We start from the raw sequence: 9,356 nt of genomic DNA on the forward strand, positions 1-9,356 counted from the left end.
GAACCATGGGTGTTGTTATGGAGGACACAGGTTCCATTCCCAGAAACTACCTGGTAGCTAACAATCTCCCGTAACTCCAGTCCTACGAGATCTGATTCCCTCTTCTGGCCTCTGCAGGTATTGAGCATAGACACTTGTAGGCAAACACATGTATACAAAACACAAAAATAAAGCTTAATGGAATTCCTTACAGAGATGTCACAGCCCAAAGACAGAGCAGGCAGAGCTAGTTAAAATGAACTTCTATTACTGCATGAAAGCCTCTGTGGCTTTCCTGTGAGACAGCCTGCCCAGAAGCAAAAGCAGCCTTATTCTGAGACTAGAGTTGTTCACTTAAGAACAGCATGCACAATGCTGATAGGTGATTTTTCCTTGATGTTTTCTGTATTTGTGTTTTCTGCCATTTGTATGTGTAAGAATTAAAGACAGTGATATATCTTTTTAAAAATCTATTGATAGCATCTTTTAAATGTAGATCATATTGTATGATATAGAAGATAGATTTCCTCTGTAAATTTCCATCTGTTCAAGAACAGAGCTAGCATTGCCGTCTTTGGTCCTTATTTAAATTGTTCAATGCATACCCTGGACCTGAACCTAAAAGAGACTTAAGAATGACAGCAAAATCCAGTCTGACTCCTCTTAGCAGTAGCCAGATGCACAGTGTTGTTAAAGAGGTTTTTGTTTATTAATCTTTTAAGAGTGGACTGATTTCTTCCTGGGGAGGCATATTAATTCTAGAACAACTAACTACCTCCAGTGTTTTAGAAAAAACATTTCTGAGACAAAGTCTCTTATGTTTACTGAGGCAGCCTTAATTCCCCTCTGTTACTCTCCAGGGCCATGACCTTACTGTCCTCTTGATTAAAGCAACTCAATTATTAAAGATTTGTACCACTAGCTAGGCGTTGGTGGCGCACGCCTTTAATCCCAGCACTCGGGAGGCAGAGGCAGGTGGATCTCTGTGAGTTCGAGGCCAGGCTGGACCGACAGCCTCCAAAACAGAGAAACCCTGTCTCGTAAAACCAAAAAAAAAAAAAAAAAAAAAAAAAAAAAGATTTGTACCACTACTGACTTTTAAAATTACTAATTTGAGTTATGTAATAAACTGTCCATTGTAGTAACTGGAAAAGATTTGTATGAGGATCATGGTTTTTGCCTTCAGATCAGAATAGGAGGAATGGTTTATTTTGTACAGCCCAGTGGGAAACAGGGTAAATAATCAGTTGATGGAGTGATTATTATGAAAAAGGACCTGATTGTGGCAGGGGGAGTGATTTTGTAGTTTACCAGCATGCATTTATTCATGTAATGTAAAGGAAGCCAGGCCAGATTGGTAGGTGTACAATTTGGGGAGATTAGCTTGAGCCAATAAACTCTGAATTTCCAACTGGGGGACTTTCGTTTGCAGATATGGGTAGTCCATATTGATATGGTTAAATCAGCTCAGTTGGTTTAGTAAAAGGCCATTTGCTGGAGCTGTGTGTGTCAAGCTAACATTACATACAGGGGCAAGGTCAAACAGTATCTTAATGCCATTCCTTCTACCAGAGAATGGCCTGCTCTTTTTCAAAGTCAGTAGAGCTATGTGTATTTTCAATTGTTTCTTAAGGCAATTATTGTCTTCACTTAAAAAGTTTGGTTTTAGCCAGGCGTTGGTGGCGCACGCCTTTAATCCCAGCACTCGGGAGGCAGAGGCAGGTGGATCTCTGTGAGTTCGAGACCAGCCTGGACTACCAAGCAAGTTCCAGGACAGCCTCCAAAGCCACAGAGAAACCCTGTCTCGAAAAAAAAAAAGACAAAAAAACCAAAAAGTTTGGTTTTATTTATATGCATCATTGCTCTAATTTTACATGCTTTATTCTCAAATATTTCCTAGTCATTAATAATTTCCATTTTCCTCAGGTGCTGTTGACTATATATTTAGAACAGTTTCTCCCATAGCTCAGGCTTGTCTCACACTATGTAATTGATAATTGATTGGAACATTTAGTCCTGCCTCTGCTGCCCAGGGATTGAAATAGTCCTGCCACTCCTTTTTGGACCTTGACTGGTCTATGAGAAGGAAAAACAGACCAATGAATGAGTGTCCTCAAACTTCTCTGGTTTTTATTGGGGACTCACAAACAAAGAGGGACCTGTGTAAGAATTTAATTCATGTATAAAACGGGTGTAATCACAGCACAGAAAGGGATGGCAGGAAGGAGGATGAAAGCTTTCCAGCTGTGACAGTGGTTGACATTAGGATTGAGTAGTAGGGTAATCAGTGCTAGATTATTGATGTGTCCTAGCACTACAGACCAGGAAATCAGGAATGTGGGAAGAGAATTGAATTTATCGTGAAGCCAAATGACTGTAGTTACTCTAGTTCAACCGTAATAGAGGATCTGGGTAAAATGTGTGCCCCTGCCTAACAAGACCATGTTTCCCAGTGTGTGATGTTCAGCCTGAGAGAAAAGCCTTGAGGTGTGCCCTCATTCAAATCCCTAGTCTCTGGAGCACATGGTCAGAAAGCCTGTTTCAACTTTCTAACCTAATTTTTGGGATTAGAATTACATCATTTCCACTGCCTGTTTCTGTTGTGGGATATTTTTATTGCATTCTGACAACTCTGGAGACTTGCCAATAAAGTTAAACCTTGAATCATGTTGGAACCAGCAACTAGCTGACTGCAGTTAGCCAGAGAGAATCTGGAAACTTGGATAGAGAGGACGCACAGGAAGGAAAGAGTGAGGAATGGAGTTTTGGTTCTGGGACAGGGAAAGAGATGTGTCTCTTGCAGTGTCTCTGACTAAAAAGAAATATCAACTAGTTCCTACTCAGGGTCTCTGAGCTACAGGTTTTTACCTCATCCTTTGACACCTGAGTTTTATTATTAAGTGGAATTATAGATAATCTAAACCTACATATGGCGGCTGCAACAGAGTCTGGGCAATGAGAACAGAGGCTCCACGAGGCCATGGCTTCAGTGGCCAGTGGGATGTTGACTGAGTAGCCATAGGGCCGAAGACAATGATTAAAATACCAGTTGATTCATGTGCAGCCTCTAAGCTGGTAGACAAACATCACATGGCGCGAATTATGGAGAGAGAAATCTTGTCGGCTGGTGCCACTGCAGTCTCCCCTGGGCCTCTCTTGAGACCTCAGGACTCTAGAACATGGACTCACCCTTGGAAATCATGGGAGGGGCTTGAGCTCTCCGATGACAGTGCCATTGCTTTGGACAAGCTGAGAAGCCAGCAGATATGGTTAGACACCTGGGAAGTCCTTAAGGAGAGAGTAAATAATATAAAAAAGAAAAAAAGTTCCCATGTTAAGAATCAGCAATGTTACAGTGCATGGAGTTAGGACTTTGTATAGTGTATATGTCTGCCTGCATGCTGCCATGCTCCCCTTCATGATCATAATGGAATGAACCACCGAAATCATAAGCTAGCCACCCTCAATTAAATGTTTTCTTTATAAGCATGGCCATGCTCACGGTGTCTCTTCACAACAATAGTAAATCATAACTAAGATACTAATTCATATTTTATCCTTAAAAAGGTGGTTTGATAACTGCCAAAAAAATGAAAATTTGACAGATAAAATGCAACCCTTAGACTTACCAATGAAAATAAAAATTTGACTGATAATATAAACATCTTAGAAGGGCTTACTATTGATAAGATACAAGCTTTAGGAGACCTACTAATGAAAATAAGAAAAATACTCTTAGACAGAGAAATTTAGAGCAAAACCTATCATACCATTGTATTATGAAACTGAAGAGGAGCAGTCTAAGGTTATTAGAAAACCAACCTTATTTTATACAGTTACCTTATAAGAAGAACCACCATATGACAGGCATCCCCAAGGCTATGCAGAATTTAATGGGAATCCTGTAGAAATGTTAGATTTTAAGAGATTTAAGGAAGCAGTCATTTCATATGGTATGCATTTACCCTTTGTGAAACAGATACTAAATTCATGGGAAACTACGTCAGAATTATTCCACAAGAGTGGAAAGATTTAGGTACAGCAACATTGGAAGCTGAAAACTAGTAGGACTAGAGGTATTGAAATTTCTCAAGATCAATGGGAATTTTCTTGGTGAGGGCCATAATGCTGATTTGCAAAGATAATTTACACTTGGTGATTACACATTGGTCCTATGCCATATAGCAGCTTTGAATGCTTGGGATAGGGTTGAAGAACCAGGAAAGAGGACTGAGTCATTTACTAAAATTATGCAAGGCCCAAAAGAAGTCTTCATTATTTTTTTTTTTACAAAGATTGACTTCAGCTGTAGATAGAGTGATATCAGATCCAGAAGTTACACAAATATTAACTGAATCTTTGGCTTTTGAAAATGCTAATTCATGCAAGGGGGTGATTAGGTCTTTAAAGTTAAGATCAGCATCCATAGATGAATGAACCCAAAGTACAACTGACATTAGATCTCATGATACTTAAGTAGAAGAAGTGATTTCTAAAGATGTCAAGAAAAATCAAAATGTCATATTTTTATTTGTGGTAAATAAGGCCATTGAAAAGGGTTTATAGGCAAGGGGTTCCTAGAAACAATATTTTCTAGAGATAATACCAATAGAAGACCTCAGCATTCTGGAGTATGCAGAAGGTGTGACAAAGACTGGCATTGGACTAATTAATTCAGATCAACAAGGAATAGACAAGGTAACTCTTTGCCATCAGGAAACACACTGAGGGTCCTGCTGTAGGCACCAATATCAAACCTGGTTCAATCAATCCCTGTCAGAGCAATTAAAAGACTTATATCAGTTGTTAAAAACCACATAGCTCTAGATACGATAAAAGACAGAACAGCTTCAATGGATGCAACAAAAAGCTCAGCAAAGACCAAAAACAAGTATTTTGGGAAATTGCTGTAAATGATCAGAAACCAAAGCTAAAAATACAAACAAACGGCGTTGCAATTGAGGGATTGGTAGACACAGAGGGAAATGTAATAATAATTTCAACAAAATCTTGATATATAAATTGGCCTCTTCAAGCCGGGCATTGGTGGCGCACACCTTTAATCCCAGTACTCGGGAGGCAGAGGCAGACGGATCTCTGACCTCGAGGCCAGCCTGGTCTACAAAGTGAGTTCCAGGACAGCCTCCAAAGCCACAGAGAAACCCTGTCTCGAAAAACCAAAATAAATAAATAAACAAATTGGCCTCTTCAGCAGGTAAATGTTAGGCTTCTAGGGACTGGAACTTTATCTCAGGGAAAACAAAGTTCAAGATGAGTTGAGTGGATAGGGCCAGAAAGACAGATAGCAAAGTTAGAACTATATGGGGCTAACATGAGAAGGAATTTATGGGGATGTTATTTGTTGCAGCAATGGAAAACAGAGGTTAACATTCCTCCAGTCTCAGGAACAAACCATGAAACAAAGAGTTCTTCTGAGAGAAATATTAGAAGGTATTATCAAGAACAGTCACAGACTATTCAGGTTGTACATAAGCAGCACACAGCAGCTGTTGGTCTTCCAAAGATGCCAACAGCCCTACCTTTAAAATAGTTAACTGACAAGGCTGTGTGGGTGGAACAATGACCTTTGACATCAGGGACATCACAGGGTTTAAAATAGCTGGTTCAGGAGCAGCTAAATGCTTAACATATTGAAGAATTGACAGGGCCTTGACATTTTCCTGTATTTATAATGAAAAAGAAACCTGGAAAATGGAGAATACTAACAGGTTTAAGAGCCATAAATAAGGTGATTCAGTCAATGACCTATTTACAGCCTGGAATTCCCTTGCCAAGTGATAGAAAAATCTTAAAACCTTTGCTGTTAACATGATGTTTCTTTCTTTTTTTTTTTTTTTTTTTTTTTGGTTTTTTCGAGACAGGGTTTCTCTGTGGCTTTGGAGGCTGTCCTGGAACTCGCTTGGTAGTCCAGGCTGGTCTCGAATTTACAGAGATCCACCTGCCTCTGCTTCCCGAGTGCTGGGATTAAAGGCGTGCACCACCAACACCCGGCTAACATGATGTTTCTTGTGAAATTCTGAGGCTTCTAGCACATGTCCTACTAATAACTGATCAATTTCATCATTACCTTGTGCTACAGGGTCTGGTAGATCTGAATGCTATCTGATGTGTGTTATATACAAGGGATGATGTCTTTTTTTATTACTTGTAGTTGAATAAATAACAAAATTAATTCAGTTCATTTGGGTTAAGTTCAGCAGTTTCAATATGTAAAATAACTTTCAGAATATAGAGAGACAGTAACTATATTAAGAGGTTCTGGAAAATATAGTAATACCATGAGAATAGCATATAATTCTGATTTCTGAACAGAATCATAAGAGCTTTGATCCAGTTTACTTAATTTTCCTGATGTATAACTAACCCTTACTGGTTTATTTGTTTATTTGAATGAGTATAGAATGCAGGGTCTCCAAAAATTGGTATTCCCTTTACTATATGAGGGAGAATCCAATTACATCTTTTTATAGACTGATGTCTCTTGCTTTTGGGATATTTGCTGCTAACCTCTCCCAACAAGGACCTTTTTCTCTTAACAGGTCTTCTTTACTACTTTTTACCCTAAACTGCCTATTCAAATTCTATCTCCAGTTCTTAACCCTAACAGCCATGATTGAATTGGGGCAATGACTAATCTGTCTTTTTGCAGCTGAATTTGGGGTATAAGGTGGCAGTATTGAGATACCATTCCAGAGGACTCTCTTGAAGTCCAAATTCTCAGATGTAGACAGAAAAGGAATTCCTTTCCTAGTGTCTGGAAAGGACTAAAAAGTCCAAGGTCCACAAGGCATTCTTATATTTTAAATTATATTTTATTGATTTATTTTACATACCAACCATAATTTCCCTTACCTCCTCTCCTCTCATTTCCTTCCCCCAAATCTCTTCTTTACCCTCATCCACTCCTCCTCTGTCTCCATTCAGAAGGGGTAAGACCTCCCATGGAGTCAACAAAGCATGGCATATCAAGTTGAGGCAGGACCAAGCTCCTCCTCACTGTATCAAGGATGGGCAAGGGAATGCCCTATGCCATAGGGAATAGGTTCCAAAGCAGCAGCTCTTGTGTCAGGGTCAGGTCCTGGTCCCACTGCTAGGGACACCACAAAAGACCAAGCTATACAGCTGTCACCCACGTGCAGAGGGCCTAAGTTGGTCCCATACAGGCTTCCAAGCTGTTGGTCCAGAGTCTGTGAGCTCCTACAAACTCAGGTCAGCTGTCTCTGGGTTGCCCTGGTATGATCTTGACCCCCCTTGCTCATATAATCCCTTGACCCTCTCTTCAACTGGACTCCTGGAGCTCAGCCCAGTGCTTGGCTATGGATCTCTATCTGCCTCCATCAGTTACTGGATGAAGGCTGTGTGATGACAGTTAGGGTAGTCACCAATCTGATTATAGGGGAAGGCCAACTCAGGAACCCTCAACAGTATTGTTGGAGTCTTAGCTGGGGTCATTCTTGTGGGTTCCTGGGAGTTTCCTTGGCACCAGGTTTCTCCCTAATTCTCTATCAAGATATCTCTTTCAGGGGACTCAGAGGTTAAGAGCATTGACTGTTCTTCCTTAGAACCTGGGTTCAATTCCCAGCAACCACATGGTGGCTCACCACCATCTATAATGAGATCTGGTGCCCTCTTCTGGCACTCAGACAATACTCAGGCAGAACACGGTATACATAATAACTAAATAAATCTTTTAAAAAAGGTATCTCTTTCATTACTCTCCCCTTCCATCCCACCCCCAACTCAACTACTCTTATCCCTCATGCTCCCATTCTCCTCCCCTCTCCTTACTCCCTCACCCCCAGTTTACCCATGACATTTCATCTAGTTCCTCTCCCCAGGGAGATCCATGAGTTCCTCTTAGGGTTTTCCTTGTGACCCAGGTTCTCTGGGACTAAGGACAATAGTCTGATTATCCTTTGATTTACATCTAATATCCACTTATGAGGGAATGTATACCATGTTTTTCTTTCTGTGTATGAGTTACCCTACTCAGGATGATTTTTTTCTAGTTCCATCCATTTGTCTGCAGATTTCATAATGTCATTATTGTTTCTGCTGAATAATATTCCATTGTGTAGATGTACTACATTTTCTTTATCCAGTCTTCAGTTAAGGGGCATCTAGGTTGTTTCCAGGTTCTGACTGTTATGAATAATGCTGTTATGAACATAGTATCCTTGTATGATTGAGCACCTTTGGGTATATGCCCAAGCGTGGTATTGATAGTTCTTGAGGTAGAGTGATTCCCAAATTTCTGAGAAACTGATTTCCACAGCGGCTGTACAAGTTTGCACTCCCACCAACAATGAAGGAGTGTTCCCCTTTCTCTACATCCTCTCCAGCATAAGCTGTCATTGGTGTTTTTTATTTTTTTCTGATCGGTTTAAGATGGAATCTCAGAGTGGTTTTGATTTGCATTTCCCTGATGACTAAGTATGTTGAGCATTTCCTTAAGTGCCTTTCTTCCATTTGAGATCGTTCTGTTGAGAATTCTCTATTTAGATCTGTACCTCAATTTTTGGGGGGTTATTTGGTAGTTTGATTCCTAGTTTCTTGAGTTCTTTATGTATTTTGGAGATCATTCCTCTGTCAGGTGTGGGGTTGATGAAGATCTTTTCCCATTCTATAGACTGATGTTTTGTATTATTCACAGTGTTCTTTGCCTTACAGAAGCTTTAGGTTCAAGAGGTTCCATTTATTGTTGATTTCAGTGTCAGGAAGCAGTCTCTTGGGCCAATGCATTCAAGGCTACTTCCCACTTTCTCTTCTATCAGTTCCAGTGTAACTGGATTCATGTTGAGGTCTTTGATCCACTTGGACTTGAATTTTGTTCACAGTAATAGATACAGATCTATTTGCATTCTTCTACCTTCCAGCATCCAGTTATGCCAGCACCATTTGCTGAAGATACTTTCTTTTTCCATTGCATATTTTTTACTTCTTTGTCAAAAATCAGGTGTTCATAGTTATGGTGTTCCCACACAGTTCCGCAGCCACCTCAGAGCCCCCAAATAACACACGAGACACTTAATTATAAATCTGTTGGCTGGTGACTAGGATTTCTTATTGGCTAGCTCTATCTTTTTTTTTTTTTTTTTTGCTTTTTTTTCGAGACAGGGTTTCTCTGTGGCTTTGGAGGCTGTCCTGGAACTCGCTTGGTAGTCCAGGCTGGTCTCGAACTTACAGAGATCCACCTGCCTCTGCCTCCCGAGTGCTGGAATTAAAGGCGTGCGCCACCAACGCCCGGCGGCTAGCTCTGTCTTAAGTATTAAGTATTAACCCATAACTACTAATATATGTATTTCTACCTGGTCTTATCTTACCAAGAATGCCAGACTCATGCGCCCTCTCCTCTT

This window comes from Mesocricetus auratus, unplaced genomic scaffold (assembly GCF_017639785.1).
Source record: "Mesocricetus auratus isolate SY011 unplaced genomic scaffold, BCM_Maur_2.0 Super-Scaffold_6731, whole genome shotgun sequence".
In the NCBI taxonomy this organism is placed as follows: domain Eukaryota; kingdom Metazoa; phylum Chordata; class Mammalia; order Rodentia; family Cricetidae; genus Mesocricetus; species Mesocricetus auratus.